Source organism: Pinus tabuliformis, chromosome Q, assembly GCF_031772625.1.
Source record: "Pinus tabuliformis cultivar Carrire ecotype Pingquan chromosome Q, CPIR1, whole genome shotgun sequence".
In the NCBI taxonomy this organism is placed as follows: Eukaryota; Viridiplantae; Streptophyta; class Pinopsida; order Pinales; family Pinaceae; genus Pinus; species Pinus tabuliformis.
Genome location: NC_142296.1, coordinates 12,595,927 through 12,615,406, shown reverse-complemented (window position 1 = coordinate 12,615,406; position 19,480 = coordinate 12,595,927).

The following is a 19,480-nucleotide window of genomic DNA, read 5'->3' as shown; positions in this document are numbered from 1 at the left end:
AAATACCAAGAACCAGAGGTCTCAAGGAAGCTTTGCAAGAGGAACAAAAACAAATATTGCTTAATGAAGACCTTGACCTAGAAGAAAGGATTGCCCTAGAGGTACATCAAGATAAAGAATATTGGCTCAACAGGGTAAATGAACACTTAGAGAAGCTCCTGGAGGAGGAAAACAGAGATAATCAAATGCTTAGACACATGACACATCATTATCAAGCTCAAAACATGATCGCCAATGTCAAAAATGAAACAACTTAAAAACAAGCTCAAGGAGGCCAAAAAAGACCAAAAAGATGAGGGAAACTTGGAGGTGCTTTCTGAAGCATCCATGAAGCTATAAAAAACCTATTTTTACACCTTCCCTCCAATTTTGAGCAAATTTTGAGCATTTTGAGTTTTTTGAGAATTTTTTGTCTAAGTTCAGAAATTCCGCTGCTCCAGAAGCGCAGGGCCTTGGCGCTACGCTTTTTCCTTAGGCCTCCATTTGAGGAAAGGTCTACATTTTTGGAAAGGTCCTTTCATCGTCTAAAAACCCATTTGCCCAGATTTTGCAGAGGTGGCTTAGTTTTGGAGAAAAATGCAAAAAAGTGGCAAAAAACTAGCATTTTGGACCATTTTTTGACAGGCGTTGTGCTTCTGGAGTGACCTTGGGAGAATGGATTTTTGAAGGTCTTCCCATGCTCCAAATTCAGAACTTCAAACTATTTTAGAAACTAGACTTGAAGGGATAGTTGACCATTCTCTCATATTTTCATTTTCACCCCTGGAAGGAACCTCAAAATCAGCTCAAAGTCAGAGTTGCGCTTTTACACTTTCTGTGTTTTTATTTGAAAATTTTCACTATGTAAAATTTCTAGTTTTCAGTCTGACTTGGTCAAAGTCAAGATTCTCTATGTTATGGCACTAGTTACAAGGCTAGGTGATGTAGGCATGAATAAATGTACATCATAGGTTGTTTTTTATGTTTATTAGGCCTTATAAAAGAAGCAATCTCTTAAACAAACTCTTCATGAAGTGTTTGAGTTGCACCTTCTCACTTTCACCTGTTGGTTGAGAGAATCTTGGAGTCAGTTCCTCCACCAAGTAATTCAACTCCTGAAGATGGGAAAGTGGTCTAAGAGAGTCTATAAGTACTATTTCACTTCAGGAGAAGAGGGTTGAACTTTTTGTGAAGGAGGCTTGCATGTAATCATCTGTCAGCTAATACAGAGACAAGTTGCAGCTATTTTCAAGGAACTCTAGCCCAGTGAGTTCATGGTGCTTGTACTTCATTCTTTTCTTTTTCTCATGGCATAAAAATATTTATCTACATTATATCTCTTCTTTCTACGAATGCCTTGTGATAAAATACTTAGAATTCTTGTTTTTCAAGCTCTGTTATCTGGATTTCATAGTTATGTGTTTTGTCTTCCTAAGCTAATGAAATCATGTTTATTTATGCTCATTAGTTTATTCCTCACTATATCCTCTATACTACACTGAAAAATACTCAAATTACACCATGGCTTCTGATATCTAGCTCCTTCTTATGTTTGTTCCTACATTCCCACAGCCTAGACCTACTTGTGGCTCCAAACCCTAAGTTCAGTAAATACTTAAAAAACAAAATTTTCACAAAACAAACAAACAAATACATATATCTAGCATAAAATTCATTTTCTTTAAAGTCATATCACTGATAAGAGACTTAGAGAGATCCCTCTCATGCTCAGTAGGGCTAGCTACTAAGCTGAAGTGGTTTGAGGTTACCCTTGTCGATTTCCTTTTCAGCCTAGGAGATTATAAGGACTAACAGAAGGTACCATGTTACCCAAAAATCAAATGATACTATAGGAATTTGATGAAGGGTAAGCATTGATTTATAGAGAAACCATGATCCATGACTTCCGAAAATGTCTAGCTATGTAATGTGCCAATTTGTTTTCTATTAGGTCTTTTTGGAGATAGCACCATTTGGTATGGATCGAAATGTATTTATTACTAAGAGGTTGAATATTTTGTTGAAATAATTAGAGCCTTACTTTGGATTTCATCAAATCAAAGAAACATGACTTTTTTATTTTTCCTATTTGGAAATGTCTAGACATGCTCTATTATGGTGGAATAGATATGTAGATGTAATGAACATAGGAAAAACTCTCATCATTACAAAATGGGAGGATTTAAAGGAATTACTGAACTGATAGTTCTATGCCATAGGCTAAGAACAAGAACAACTCATGAACTAACAATACCTTCAACAAGAAAAAGGAAAAAGTGTACAAACATATATGTCCAAATTTTGGAAGAAAAAAATTAGATTATGTATCTTTTTGGAAGAGTTCGGGCTAGTGGCACGATAGGGGTATGACACCTTGGAGGAACATACAATGATATATGAAGGCAATGATAGCTTCTTAGTGTGAAGACATAGATGAGGTAACCAATAAATTTCTGTATATTATGTTGGACATTAGAAAAGGGTAATTGCAAAATGGACAACAACAAAAGTATTGAAGCCACAACCTAAAAGGGAAAATATTCTAGTAGGCGTTGCAAACATTGCAATGTAGATCAGAATAGAAATGAGAAGTGCTAGTAGCTTCATCTTGAATTGCATCTAAAATGGTACAAATTTGAAAAAGGAGAAATAAAATTATTAATGCAGGAGAAACAATTTGGTAGAAAACACCTTCGATGTTGACAAAGGCATAGTCTACAACACATTGCAACAACCAAGGGAAAGTGGAAACAAAAATGCTCTATTCCAAATTAGATTTCAAGTGAAGGACCAAAAATTAAATGTTTTGTTTGACCATGATTTTAATGTGATTTGATTTTTTTTCCTTATTATATAAGCTTGATCTAGAAACTTATGACCTAGCACAAACATGTTCGTTAGTTGGTTCCAAAAAATATCTTCCATGAGAATAAATATCTTTTGGCTAAATGTGGTAAGGCCTACCTCATCAAAGTACACAAGGTGAGATGAAACATATCTTCATTAGAAGTGAATCAAGACAAGGCAAGTAGCTTGGCTGAGATAAACAAGAAGTGAGCATCCTTTTTATATACCAGAGTAGTGGACTTGGGGAGACAAGTGGAGGCCTTGTGCTTCCATCTCCTTCACAAATAAGCTTTTGGGGACCAAAAGACTTCCATTGAGGATGTGTTATTTGAACAATCCACAATAAAATATTGAATGGTTAATGGTTCAACTTAAACCCACAATAAAACATTGAATGGTTAACGGTTCAACTAGATGCAAAGAAATCAACAAAATTATATGTTTTAGCTATTGAAGTTAGTGGCCATTATCAATCAATCACTTTTCCCTTTCAAAGGAAAAAGGATAAAGGATCAACATTGAAGGGATATGGGAGAATCCCATAATTCCATTCCTCATTATTAAAGAGGTATCACTTCTCTTTCCGAATTCAAATTTTTGTAGTTAGTTCAAAAAAATGTAAATCCTAAACAATAAATCACAACTTACTCTTCAATGTCCAAAACCTCTCTTTCCTAGTTCAAGTTTTTGTGGTTAGTTAAAAATATTGTAAATCCTAAACAATAAATCACAACTTACTCTTCAATATCCAAAACCTTTATTTTAAACACATTATTTTCCCAGAATTCCCAGATAATATCAAATATTAAAAAAAAAAAAGTAAATATTACGATAAATTATAACTAACAAAGTTGCCCACAACAAAAGAAATTTGCCCTTATTTAAATAATATAAGCACATAATCAGCTATAACCTTACAAGATGAAGGAAATAAAAACATGGGAAGATAATCAAATAAATATCATATGGATGATTAGATGTATTTGTAGGAATTTACAGGGTAAGTTCCTCAGATAGAACACCAAAGGGCATTGCTCACAAACAGATCACAGATCAATACACCAGTATTTTTGACGTGGTTAAAACCCTCAAAGAGGAAAACACTCCATTTCCTAAGCCAACGCGGCCACTTCAGGCAATTTATTAATAAAAGAATGAAAATTTACATAAGCTTCTCTCATGAATAGTTACCCTACAAATGACCCTCCATCCTCTTTAAATAGAGATCATGGACCAATCGGGTGTTAAGCCACGGATCAAGTGTTGGTAATACCGAGGAGAGAATGAATCGTCAGATCACTACATATCATGACTGTCAGATTGTAAGTTACAAAAGTACATGGTAAATAAACACACTTTACCTAACTCTACACTAGACCAAGTTATACTTAACTATTTCCTATGTGTCGAAATATCCTAACATTCCCCCTTAAGAACAACTTGGGATAGGATTAAAGGATGCACAAATATGGCACAATAGAAGAAGGAAGGAGGCATTAGAGCCTATCCCCCCTTAGTGACAACTTCTTGAACTCCAACCATAAATCGAAGTTTAGTAAACTTCACCTCTGTGAGAGCCTTTGTAAAGATGTCAGCAACTTGATCATCGGTTGAACAATATTGCACTTCAAGAACATGGTCATGAATGAGCTTTCTGATGAAGTGCATGTGTAGTTCAATGTGTTTTTTGCGCTGATGTTGGACTAGATCTTTGCATAGTTGAAGGCATTGACTACACTGAAACCTTCTCCCCTGTTGCCAAAATGAACTCTATCCACCTTATTATTTCCCTTGCTGCCTCTTTAAAATGGGAAGTGTTAGTGTTAGTATTTGAAACCTTCCACCAGTGATCAAATATGCTCCTACAAAGTGGTCTCAGAGTGTCAAAGTCAAATTTTGTCATTTTAGAGAGTTTTCAAGTAAAATTTGGTCGCTAGGTATTAAGTCTAGGGTTTGTTTTCACTCCTTCCAAAGTTTTCAAGTGTCGGTCCATGTCACCATTCAGATGAGTGTACCATCATTCAAAGAGTTTTCATCATCATTTTAGGAGCCAATGAGTCCTTTTACACCTTGTTTGAGCTTTAGTTGTACTTGGGTAAGGCTCATTTCCCTCTCCTAGGGTTTTTTGAAGGTAATTTCTCTTGGATGGTCAAATCATCAACAAAACTTGTATCCTGATGTTCATACACCTTCCCCTATCCTTAGTATACCTTATTAAACACTTCCCATCACTGATATACCTCAAATTCCTCATTTTCCCACAAACCCTAGTTTCTTGCTACAATTTGACAATTTTCTAGGCTAAGCCTGTGTTTTTCCCTTTTGGACCCCTTCCCCTCACTCAATATTTGAAATTATACTTTCCCTTGTTTCCTAACATCCCTCCCTACTTCCCAAAATTTTCTCAAGAATTTAGAAGCCCCTTATCCCCTTCATTTCACTTCATTTCGACAAATCCCATGTTCCACACATCGGGATAGGTTTTACTAAAATGATATTTCTAAGCAAGAAAAGATGAATTTGGAAAATGTGAGAGAGGTTTTTGTCCCTCGGTGACCCAAGATGAAAAGCCTCTTTCATTTTTTACATATCTTTCATGGTTTTGGAGAAATGTTGAAAACATCATTGGCCTCAAAAGGATTGATGCACTTCTAGAGTGACCTTGGGAAAATCACGAATTTTCCTGGCTTGGTTGGCAAAATGACTTGCTTGATGAGTCCAATGATAACTAGACACAAAGAGCTTTCCAATTAGCTATCATGAGCTCAATTTGGAGTTGATGAAGGTCTTCAAAAGTTGACTTCAACAGCACTCTACCTTTAGGTAACCTCATTTTGCACATTTTGACCAGTCTTGGGAGATTTGACTTTTGATAGGTCAAATGAACTCCAAATTCAAAAATTCAAGTTGTGTTGGAAAGTATACTCAATAATATTTCCAAAGAGCTATCACATGCCCAATTTGGACACCGGGAAGGCTTCCAAAAGTGTCCTACAAAAAGCGCTACGCATAGAATTGGCGCTATGCACCTGGTGCAGGTTTTGCACTGAGTTTTGTTCAGGCGCTACGCATATAAAGTGCACTATGCACCTGGGTGAGTGCGCTACACACCTGGAAGTTAGGCTACAAACAGTTCCAAAACTTATCAAATTGCCTCAAAACTCCCAAATCCCTCCATGGCAAGTAAGTAACATCATTTTTATTGCTAAAAGGAATTGTTGCATAAGTTTTTGGGTTGTATTGATTCTCAAGACATCAAACCCTAATTGTCACTAAATTGTCTCATATGTTGTAAAATCATACTCATTACTGCTGCCCTATATCATCTTTTACCATTTCCCTAAACCCCATCCTCCCATCCATAATTCCCTAGACATCATTCCCTAAACCTTCCCTAATTCCCAAACCCTATACATATATCCCAAAACCTGTAACACTCCCAAACCCTACACTATTCACTAACCCTACTTACTCCCTACATCCATTTCCCATTCTTTTTCACCCCCGCCTATTTTCCTATTCAAATATCTTCATACTCATCTTACCTTCATTCACCAATTCACCACTCTCCATCCACCCTATCTCATCATTCACCACAAGTGTTCACAAACAATGAAAAAGGCCAAGTGACTAGGTAGCGATGAGCCAATGTTAGAAGACAAAAGGCAAAGGAAATTGAGAAGCCTAAGGAGATTTGTTTTGAGCAGTCAACATGCACTTGGAGAGGTTTCTTGAGAAGGCAAACAAAGAGAAGAAAATGCTTCGTCACTTAGCCTATAACTACCTAACCTAGAACAAAATTTGCAAAACAAGGGTAAAAAGGTTAAAGGCCAAGCTAAGAAGAGTTTTGAGGAGCAAAAAAGAAAAAGATAAGCTCAAGATCTTGGCCGAAGTATCATTGGCCCAGAAAAGCACCTAACAAGGATCACTCATGCAAAATTTCAAGGAATTTGGAGCATTTGTTGTCATTTTTGAAATTTTTAATGCAAAAAGCAGGTTTTTTTAGCAGGTGCATAGCGCCTTTTGATGGGGGAGTCCAAATGCAAAAAAATTTAAATTTTTGGAATCAGCATGAAAAGTTATGCTTTCTCAAAAATGGCTGAGAAATTTTGACAAGTTCTGGACCTCCAAAAAGGCCAAAAACACCCAAAAAGTGCCCTCTCTGCCACTTTTTTGCCACACAAGAAGCAGTCTTGGGAGATTTCATTTTTGGAGGGGCAAATGGACTCCAAATCAAAAAATTCAAGTTGTCCCAGAAAGTAGACTCACCAATATTTCCAATGAGCTATCCTACACCTGATTTTGACTTTGGGAAGCCTTCCAAAAGTGGTCTGTCAAAAGTGCTACGCATAGGATTAGTGGCGCTACACATAGGAGAGATTTTGCCAGTTTTTCCTGTTTGTTCAGAATTTCACCCAGCTTGGCTGTCAGTTGACTTTTTCTTCTCTCTTTGGTAAATTAATGATGTAATATGATGTAACTTGATGTACTATGATGTAAAATATGATGAAAAGTTACTTGAGGAGGTAGATACATCAATTAGAGTTGGTTTGAGAATGAATGAATCAGTTTCCATAGTTTTAGAGGCAAGCTGTTCCACTGCCTATTTTTCAGTTCCTAGTTTAGATCTTGTTGAAACAGCTCCTTGACTCATGGATTCGACCCCTGATGGCTAGAATAGGTAGTTTGATGCCTATATCTTGTACTTTCTTAGTCATTTGTCAAAGTTGGACTCTTGTGGATGCATTGAGCTATTTTGTAAATCACTTCTGCAATTTGGCAAGGAAATGAACCAGGGTTTTGCAGCATTTTGTGGGATTCTTGTGGCAAGGTAAATTAGCATTGTTTTCTCCTCTGTTATTTAGTGTTTCTCTTATGTGTATATGTGCCATCATCTATCTTTTTCTGCATAACTAAATGAATCAAGATTAAAGGGTGGAATCCATTGGTTTTTTAGTGCTCTGCCTTGGGCTTTATTTAGTTTTAAATGTTTTCTGCTGTTTGAAGAGGACTCATGAAACTTGCATGCCCTCTCCAACTCCTCACAAGTATTTAGACTCACCATTACATCCAATTCAAAGTGCTAAAACACTTGCCTACCTCACCCCATAGAAACCTTTGCAAATCTGAGTTGATTTCACGGACCCAAAACTGCCTTCCTTATTTGATCCAGCAACCAACCATTAAAATCAATCAAACTCCTCTGAGCATATACCTAGCCTAAAATTAGTATTTACATTAGTCATCTCCAGCATTATTTGCCCTCTAACTCCTCACACTTCAGAAGAAATGCATTTTTTAATATTCATTATACATTATGGCAGTTGCATAAGTCAACATGATTTTTTAAATATTCATTATACATTATCAGAGTTGCATATGTCAGCCACTTGCTCAAGCCAATTCTAAGGTTTGTCTAAACAAGTGAAAGAGAAATTCTGAGGTTCATACCCCATGAACCAAGGGAAGTGAAGCCGAGTTGGAGAGGTTTTCCATGGGAAGGGCTTTTGACACATTTTTGGAAGGGTTTTTGGCTCTCTTTCGCAAGGTTTTTGATCTTGGTTAGAAGGTGAGTTGAAGAGATCTTTTGGAGGCCGAGTTTTAGCCTTGTTGAAGGACGAACTTTAGTTCTTTGAGGTTGAGTTTCAAGTCTGTTATGGGGGCCAATTTGGTGTTTGAAGGTTGAGTACAAGCCTAGTTTGAAGGCCGAGTTCTAGAGTTTTGAAGGCCGAATTAAGGTCTGGTTTGAGGGCCAAGTTCTAGTGCATTGAAGGCCAAGTTTAGGTCTTGTTTGAACACTAGTTTTTGGTGTTTTGAAGACCGAGTTCAACTCTGGTTTGTGGCCGAAGTTGCAGAACTATTATAGACTAAGTTTTGGCTTTATTTTCAAGGTGACCCGTTGGAGAACTGTTGCAGGGAAATTTGGAGGTCGAGTCTGGTTGGCTAAGGCAGTGTTAAAGGTGTTGTTAGTTGAAGTAATTGTGATGTTAAGGATCAAGACCTATTATGGTCAGAGGTGTAGTAAGAATAGGTTATTGTGGATAATTTTTTTGGTAGGCCTATGTGATGCATAAGGTGAGCGTTTAGTGCAAAGGTTTATAGCCTGCAAGAAGTATACCATCAAGGTTGTAAAGGCCCATTGGGTTCCAAGTGTGTTGAAAAGCCCTACGTGGTAGAAAGAAATCTACACTATTGAGTGCAATTTGCTAAGTGGGTATAACTTCTCTTTGAACATATAATAAGCCTAAGCAAGGATAGTTGAACAATGAACAACAAGAGTTGAGGAAGTTGAAGTGTCATATGGGCAGACCTCTTTTTGATCAAATATAGGAAATTGACATGAAGAAGATCAAGTATAAAGAGCCAAGTCAAGAAGTGTAGTTGAAGAGCATAAAGTTGACATGTATAGTCAAGTGGTTGTGATTAATCTTGAAGGTGCAAACCTGAGGGTTACATAGTTAGATGACAAATCACTGAAGAATTTGTTGAGGACTAGAAAGTATTGATGACAGATCCATGGAACAACTTAAATATGTAGGTTGGTGCTTATAGTTTGTTGAGTTGCTACTTGGATTGGGGGTAGGGGTTGGTATCTCTTGTACGTTGGTGCCTACATTTGTTGAGTTGATGCTCAAATAGGGGAATGAAATTTCCTATAGGTTGGTGCATATGAAAGTTACAAGTTGGTGCTTACTTTGTACAAGGAAGTTTACAAAATATTTACAAAGAAAAAATGTATAAGGTTTTCTTATGTAAAGATCTACATTTCATGATTTATGTGCATAAATTGTTTTAAAAAATAAAAATGGCTAAAAATAATGAAATACTGACTCACCCTCCTCTCAATGTTTCCAGTAACCTTGTTATTATCACCAAGAGGGGACTCCACACATGATTTTTACTAATATCCACTTGCATGAGACCATTAATTAATCATTGTGTGGCTAGTTAACTAGGACTAGGTGTCAATCGTTCACATCTCTTTACATTCACTACTATACTAGTTCAACCATGTAAAGTATATTGTATGGAATTATATTCTCTTATTTATTTTGTGTGTGAATAGCATTCATTGATTTTCTTTTTCAATTTTCTTTCTTCTTTCCTATTTGCAAATTTTGTTCACTGTTTTCTAGCTAGATCCATTATGTGCATGTTCAATTACAATTCCACATGGTATCAGAGCCCATGGAAACTAGGAAGAAGGAGAATAAATGTTATTTTACAGGTATTAAAGATTGGGGTCATTAGAAAGAATGAAGTTTCCGCCTTCCACAATTCTCACACCATATAACTCTTTTGAATGGAAGTCAACAATTCTACTTCAACTCAAAAGTAGAGGCTTGTATTTGATAGCCATGGAAATTGATATTAAACTAATTTCCACAATTAAAAAATCTAAATATTTTAAATGAATGGGTGAGGCTTTCAATCTTCTATGCTTATCAATTTCTCAAGAATTATTGTTTTATTTCAAAGCATGCACCACTCCAAATGAGGATTGGACCACTTTGGAGACTCTCTTTGGGAAGCAGAATGAGATGTGGGGTCTTATCCTTGAAAATGAGCTCGACTCATTAGATCCGAGCAGTTTCAAAATCATAAGATTTATTCACAAGGTTCAAATCCTTATTATTCCAATTAAAAGGATGTAAAATCAACAAATCCAAATATATTTTTCCATATTGTCAAAACTAGATCCAGAGTATGTTGTATTTGTCTCCACTTTTCACACAATTGGGCTTATAGCAGGAGCAACTTGGAAGATAACCACACTCAATGCTTTTATTGAATCCATGATACATGAGTAGGATAAGCTCATAAAAATGGGCACACTGAAAATTTCCAAATCTCATGCACTTTATGTGCAGGAAATGAGCAAGGCCAACTCAAAATCCAATCAACAATCCAAAGGAAAAGTAAAGGGAAAAGAACCATATCCAAGAAAGGGAGGCGATTCCCAAACCTATAGATGAATCTACCAGCTCAAAGGGAAAAAGAGCAAGAAGGGGAAATCAAAATGCAACTATTGCAACTGTGGTTTCCATTCAAAATCATCATGCATGAAGAAGACCATTGATATCATGGCACAAACTCTTCAACAAACCGATCTTAGTAACTATATTCGAAAGAGTGCCAAGATGAAGCAGAGAGAAAGAGTAGTTCAAAGAAGAGGGAACACATTAATTAAGAGTTATTTATTCTTCTCCTAATGCATGCATCATAGACTTTGGAGCATCACATCACTTGGTAGCCATAAAATATTATCTCTCATCTTTGAAACCATATGTTGGTTCTCCTATTCTCATGGGAGATAATTCTCGAGTAGAGGTGACCGGATAAGGCAAGGTAGATCTTGAAGATGGAAGTTTCAATAATGTCTTCCGTATTTTGAAGATTTCAGTAAATATTCTCTCTATGTATCAAATTAAAAAAATAGACACCATAAGGAGGGTTGAATTCATCCTAGATTCGATGAGCATATATGACATGCAAGATAACTCCAAAATTGTAGTTGGTAAGGTAAATCACTAGTCTCATTTGTACAATTTTTCTGAATTTCTTCATCAATCAAATTCCACTTTACTACTGAAGCATGACAATTTTGAAAGTAGAATTTGGCATGAAAAATTTGGACATTTAAATTTTAGATACATGCACAAACTTAGCAAACAAGGGATGGTGAAAGGTCTGTCTGCCATAGAATTTTCTGATGGATTTTTTTAAGGGTGTGCTCTCGGAAAGCACCCACAAGAAAAGTTTAGGAAGGGGCATGTATGGAAAGCCTCTTCTCCCTTGGACCTTATTCACATTGATCTTATGGGTCCATTTCCAAATCCTTCCATGAGAAAATCCATATGTATACTAACATTCATAGATGATTGTACGAGATACACATGGGTGTATTTTATCAAACTCAAATCTGAAGTGTTTGAGCATTTGAATATTTTCAAAGCACATGTAGAGAAGTAGTATGGAAAGATGCCCAATATCCTCTACAGAGATAATGGGGGGGAGTATGTAACAAGAATGTCCAACATCTTTGTGATGAAGCGGGAATATAGTTGCAAAACACAATTCCTACACTTCGCAGCAGGATTGGGTAGTTGGAAGGAAGAACATATCCTTGAAATATATGGCAAGTTGCATGTTGCATGTAATGATCGGTAATTGATCTAAGACAAAGAATAAGGTATTACAGAATCATGTGAATGGATGTGCCTATGTTATTTTGTGTAATGGATCGATAAGATTGCGAAATACACAGGCAATGAAGAAGTTAAAGAAAACATAACAGGAAACACATATAAACACAACAAGTTTAATAAGGAGTTCACCCAATACTCCTGAGCTACGTCTCCTGGTCCAGCCTTCAGTGGTGGCCTCTCTATTATGTTTTCAAGCATAGTTTTTACAATAGTGAGCTCAATTTTAGTCTCACACAACAGATATAAATCAGCAAGATTGTACTTGGATCCCCCAAGTCTCTGGAGTACACAGACTCTCGTTACTGAATCTTGACCTCTATTGGTCACAATGGTACGAGTCCAATCTGAGACTCAATACATGACAGGCATATACAGAGGAGTTCGCTTGAACCTCTCAAGCCTTCTCTGGAGTACACAGACTCTCTGGCTCTCTCTGGCTCTGTCTTAACTCTGGCTCGATGTTGCCTTTGCTTCTGCAGGTCAACTCGACCTCTTCTTTCTGCTCTCTGCTCTTAGCTTTCTTAACTTGCCTCTTTCTTTCTCTATCAGTTCATGGCTTTAAAGCCAATCTTCTTTCTAATTGTTCATTTCTGCTTCCTGGCTTTTCAGTTCCTCTACCTCTGTCCATTTGAATCCCTTTGTTCTATGTAATCATCACTCTATAATGCCTCATAGGGAGGTGGCCACCTATTTCATAACGAATTGAGTGTCAGTTCTCTTGGACATATTTGAAACGACCGTTTATTCCATTAACTCCAAGAATGCTCACGAAACACGACCTTCCACCAACACATCGTCCACTTCGGACTTCAAATCCTATACAACTTTGCCTGTTAACCTCGTCAAATCCAGTCATCTATCGGATCGTATCTCCGCCGTTGATCTGGAGCCTCCAAATCCTGAGGTTATCATCCATATCGGGCAGGTAAGTAACATGATGTTTACCCGTCCGATGTGAGCGGTTTTCTCTCTCTTCCGCCAAATGCGTGGCACCCATTATGTGGCATCGACGAGACTCGGTTGAAACCGCTTACCACTCGAAGCCCTTCCGATATTCTTCCAGTTTTTTTGTGGGACCTTGCTTCTGACAGAATCAGGACGATATCCATTACATTTTATGAATTTTCAGGTCTGGGTGCTTGTGGCCCTTCCTTCTTTGAGGGGTTTGCCCTGCAATAAGTGATTAGCAACTTGTCGCTAATCGCATATCACAAACTACCCCCGTTTCTCAAAATGGCCTCTACCTTTGCTAATTTGCGACAACGCGCGTTACCATGGGCCGACGGTCTACGCGCTTGACTGACGGTCCTCGTTGCTCCGCGCTGATCACAAATTGCAACTGTTATGAGGATATCTTCGATAAGCTTGATCTTTGTAAGACTTTTAATCCTTGAAATGTTTTTTAAAGAGTTCATGAAAACTTAGAGAGTGTTCTAGGATCCAATTTGGATCACGGCCTTCCCATTGAAAAAGATTTTGGACCACCAAAAGTTGGTTTTTAAGCATTAATCAAGTGAGGATATAGATTCCTCACTTGCCCAATTTCTATCCATCTTGCACTGCTTGGTTTTGAACCCTTGAGTCCAATTCTGAGGTACTCAACATCCCCTCTGCGCATAGTTCTCACCTTCTTGTCCAGAACTGTATCTTCCTGCAACTCATTGAGATATTCAGGCAACAGATTATCAATAGAAGGCAATTGGCTCTGCTCTTCAGGATCTTCAATCAATGAAGGTTCAAACAGTCTCAAGCTTTCTGCATTAACTACTGAATAGATGTGCATGTAAGTTGGCAAATCAAGGCGAAAAGAATTTTCACCTATTTTCTCAAGTATCCTAAAAGGTCCATACCTTATTGGCTTCAGCTTCTTACCTTCACCTTGCATTCTATCTTTGCTAATATATAGCCAGACTTTATCACCAACTTGGAAACTATGCTCAGTTCGATGCTTATCATGCCTTGCCTTGTACTTGGCTTGGCTCTTTTCCAGATGTTCCTATACTACCTGGTGAATCTCTTGGATTTGTTCAATGAACTTGGTTGCTTTGTCCACTTCACTATGTCCATCAACCGCTATGTCTTTACCAAAGATAAAATCCAAGGGAGACCTTGGTATGAAACCAAAACAGGTCTCAAAAGGAGATCTTTTTGAAGAAGAATGTTTAGCCCGGTTGTAAGCATGCTGCACATAACACAAATGTTCATCCCAAAGCTTGGGATGCTTGCTGCAGTATTCTCTAAGCAACTGGATTCCTGTCCTATTGACCACCTCTATTTGGCCATCTATTTGTGGATGAAAGGTTGTGCTCTTCTTTAGTCTGGTGTCCATCAATTCCCATAGACTCGACCAAAATTTCCCAACAAATCGGGAATCTCGATCAGATACAATGGAAGTGGGTAATCCAAAATGAACCCATACATGCTGAAAGAACAACTTTGTTGTTTGTTCAGCTGTAATCTGTTTGTTACAAGGTATTAAAATACACATTTTGTTGAACCTATCCACAATAACATATAAATAGTCATGACCTTTTCTAGATTTAGGCAGTCCCCCAACAATGTCCATGGAAACACTTTCCCAAGGATGAGAAGGAACTGGTAGTGGAGTTTACAAGCCTAGTTTTCTATTGCTGGGCTTGCTTTTAGCAAAAATGGTACACCCTCTTACATATATAGAAATTGTTTCATCCATTTTTGGCCAATAACAAAATCTTTGCAGCTGTGCAACTATTTTACTTACACCAAAGTGACCTGATATTAGAGAAGTGTGTGCTTCTCGAATGATCTTTACTCTTTTGGTTTGAGGAATGCATAACTTTCCAAAATGATACAAGAGTTGGTCCTTAACATGACAATCCAATTCTTCTACTTGTTTGCCATGACTTTAACTTGCATATACATCATTAAAGTCTATATCTTGAGCATATTGTTCAATGTAGCTTTCATGCAATACTGAGTTATGCTTAGTATAGTAGATGCATTTATGATTGGTTTGGACAACATATCTGCAACTTTATTGTGTATGCCCTTTTTATATCTGATGACAAGATGAAACTGTTGTAGAAAACCCATCCACCTATAGTGTCTTGATTGCTGCAACTTAGTTTGTGAGTGTAAATATTGAAGTGGTTGATGATCAGTATTTATAACTATCTCTTTGCCCATTAGATAATGTTTCCAATTTTTCACACTCTGTACTAATGCATTTAATTCCTTATCATATGTGGGATAATTAACTACTACAGAATTAAATGTCTCAGAATGATAACATATGGGTTTACCATGCTGCATCAACACTGCTCCCATGGCATATTCACTCGCATCGGTTTCAATCTCAAATGGTCTTTGAAGATCAGGCAATGCTAGTACTGGTGTTGTACTAATCTTTTATTTTAAGGTGTTGAAGGCTTTTTGCTATTAATCTCCCCACTGAAACACCCTATTCAATCCTGTTAAAGCATGTAAGCGAGCTTCAATCAAGAAAAAGTTAGCAATAAACTTTCTCCAATATTGTGTTGCTCCTAGGAAGCTTCTAACTTCTATAGCAGATTTGGGTTTAGGGCAGTTTATAATGACTGCAACCTTAGAGGGATCTATCTTCAATTCACCACCCCCTACAATATGACCCAAATAATTCAAAGATGTTTTGCCAAATTCACATTTTGATAGCTTAACATAGAGATTTTCTCTTTTCAAAACATCTAGAGTCTGCTTTACATGCTTCAAATGTTCTTCCCATGTTTTACTAAATATAATAATGTCATCTAGATATACAATGACAAAATCATCAATAAAAGGCCTGAGTACATCATTCATTACTCTCATGAAAGTAGCATGAGCATTAGTTAAGCCAAAAGGCATGACTAACCACTCATAAAATCCCTGCTTTGTTTTGAAAGCAGTCTTCCATGCATCTTGCTCTGCAACTCTGACCTGATGGTAGCCACTATGCAAGTGCAACTTGGAAAAGTAAACAACTTCTTTCAACTGATCTAACAGATCATCTATGCGAGGAAGGGGATAACCGTTTTTTATCGTTATCTTATTCAGTGCTCGATAATCAATGTACATTCTCCATGAGCCATCTTTCTTTCTCACCAAAACAATTGGAGACCCACATGGTGATGTGCTGGGTCTTATGAACCCTTTCTCAAGTAGCTCCTATACCTGCTTCTTGATTTTTGCATTCTCTAAAGTGGATAACCTTTTATACCTGTGGCTATGACTGTTGTTTCATCCCCTGAATTTGACCCCAAATCCTTCTGAATAGCTGCAACAGTCTTCTTCTTTTTTCCATCGTACTTCTTGGGTTTCAGCTCTAGATGCAAAATCCAGCAATGTTCATCATCATGCCCATCCTTCTTGCAGTGAGTGCACGAAGGTTTGGTCTTTTGTACAACATTTTCCTTCCTCTCTTTCCGTTTCTGCTTTCTCTTTTCCTTTTCTCACTTGTAGTGGATTTTGATGATCCCCCAATTTCTGGGTTCACATTCTTGCCCCTAGCCTCTAGATGTGTAGCCTGAACAGATACCTCATCTATGCTAGTAGGATTAAACATGAGAATGGTATGTCTCAAATAACTATGTAGACCACCTATATACTTCAGCAGAGTTTCAGGTAAGTCTAAAGAAATGCCTAGAATCAAAGCTCTTTTTCTAAATTCTTGGGTGTAACTTTGTACACTTTTCCCTTTCAATTGGTGAAGAGTTTGCCAACTCATCATAGCTTGTTGCATATAAGCTAGTGGATAAAATTGTTTTTTAATTGCAGAAACAAATTCACTCTAGACAGAAAGGATTTTACCATGCTTCTTCATGTCAGCTTGTGTCCTACCTTCCCACCATACCAAGGCAGTGCCTCTAAGGCATAGGCTGGCCAGCTGAATCTTACTTCTATCTAAATCACTACCCTACACCCTGCAATACACATCAATCTGTCTAATCCAATTATCCAGCTTCTCTACATTCAACTCTCCATCATATATCGGCAAATCAATTTTAACATCTAATTTAATCAAAGATGTCTTCTTTTTATTTTCAGGGACGCGTGGCACCCATTGTCATGGTCATTGAGGAGAGATTCTTCTGCTCCTTTATCTTGTTTGGAGTTTGATGAATCTTCATCTCTACCTTTCTTTAATTCTCTATACATTTCCTCTACCATGGCTCTCATGGTCAAGAAACTGTCCATGAACTGAGGGTCTGATTCCAAGGGAATTTCTTCTGACATTTTCCCCCTAGTATAGACTCTACCAATTTCTAGATTAAATGTGGCCAATTCTCCTCCTCCTAGTTGAAGCTTTGATCTAGTTAGCATTCAACAAAAGAATACAGAAAAAGCTTGTCTAACCTCAGCAACCCAATGCTCTGATACCATTTGATCTGTAATTGATCTAAGACAAAGAATAAGGTATTACAGACTCATGTGCATGGATGTGCCTAAGTTATTTTGTGCAACGGATCAATAAGATTGCAAAATACACAAGCAATGAAGCAGTTAAAGAAAACATAATAGGCAACACATATAAACACAACAAGTTTAATAAGGAGTTCACCCAATCCTCCTGGGCTACGTCTCCTGGTCCAGCCTTCAGTGGTGGCCTCTCTATTATGTTTTCAAGAAGATTTTTTACAATATTGAGCTCAATTTGAGTCTCACACAACAGATATAAATCAGCAAGACTGTACTTGGATCCCCCAAGTCTTTGGAGGACATAGACTCTCCTTACTAAATCTTGACCTCTATTGGTCACAATGGTACGAGTCCAATCTGAGACTCAATACATGACAGGCATATACAGAGGAGTTCGCTTGAACCTCTCAAGCCTTCTCTGGAGTACACCGACTCTCTGGGTCTCTCTAGCTCTATCTTAATTCTGGCTCGATGCTGCCTTTGCTTCTGCAAGTTAGCTTAGCCTCTTCTTTCTCTTCCACTGTTGATCTGGAGCCTCCAAATCCTACGGTCATCGTCCATATCGGGCGGGTAAGTAACATGATGTTTACTCGTCCGATGTGAGTAGTTTTCTCTCTCTTCCATCAGACGCGTGGCACCCATTGTGTGGCATCGGGCGGGACTTGGTTGAAACCTCTTATCGCTCGAAGCCCTTCCAATATTCTGCCAGTTTTTTTGTGGGACCCTGCTTCTGACAGAATCAAGATGATATCCATTAAATTTTATGATTTTTCGGGTCCAAGTGCTTGTGGCTCTTCCTTCTTTGAGGAGTTTTCCCTATGATATGCGATTAGGTGTCTGGGTGATTAGCGATTTGTCGCTAATCACATATCAGAAACTACCCCTGTTTCTCGAAATGGCCTCTACCTTTGCTAATTTGCGACAACACACGTTACCATGTGCCGACAGTTTGCGCGCTTGATCGACGATCCTTGTTGCTCCACGCTGATCACAAATTGCAACTGTTACGAGGATATCTCCGATAAGCTTGATCTTTGTAAGAATTTTAATCCTTGACATGATTTTTAAAGAGTTCATGAAAACTTAGAAAGTGTTCTAGGATCCAATTTGGATCATGTAAGGTACATTTGTTCCAAGTTGTGGGCTAAAGAAGTCAACTGTGCTTCACACATATAAAATAGATCTCCTCACAGATCTATTACAGGAAAAACAACTTTTGAAGCATGGAGTGGCATGCAACTAAAAGTTACACATTTTCACATTTTCAAATATTGCGCATGGGCCCACATTCCTATAGAAAATAGGAAGGATTTGAAGTGTTAAATCAAAAAGTGCATATTTGTTGGATATCCATATTATATAAATGGATACTGATTACTTTGAAGAAATTTCCCTACATGCATTTATGGAACAACATGCAAAAACTTGTATGCTTCCTCCTATTGTAGATCTAAAAGATGATGCATCTAGTACTTTAGATCAAATTTTAGATCCAAGTTACAAATCTATTTCATAAGATCATGAACATGCATGTGAAGATTTAAATTCTTGACCACTCTAAGCATAGAAGTGGCATTTCATGAGTGATCTCTTGAGTGATCCTACCATGAGATCTCAATTTGAAGAAGAACTTCATGCACTCAACAAAACCAATTATTTCATGCACTCAACAAAGCCAGTTATTTCCATGCATTGCTACATGGCTCTAGCATCCAACCCTGATACTTATGTAGAAGTTGCAGGGAATCCTTTTCAGGAATCAGCGATGGATGAGGATTAGAACTCCCTCATTAAGAACCAAACTTGGGACTTTGTTCCACTTCCTTGAGATCTTAAATGTGTTATATGCAAATGGGTCTATAAGAGAGGGAAAGAAACAAATGGACTTCTAAGCAGACACAAAGAACAACTGGTGGCCAAAGGCTTCCAACAAATTCATGGCATTGATTATGATGAAACTCGTAATCTAGTGGCCAAAATAGACCCTATGTGATTAGCTCTTACCATTGCAGTAGAAAGAATGTGGGAGGTTC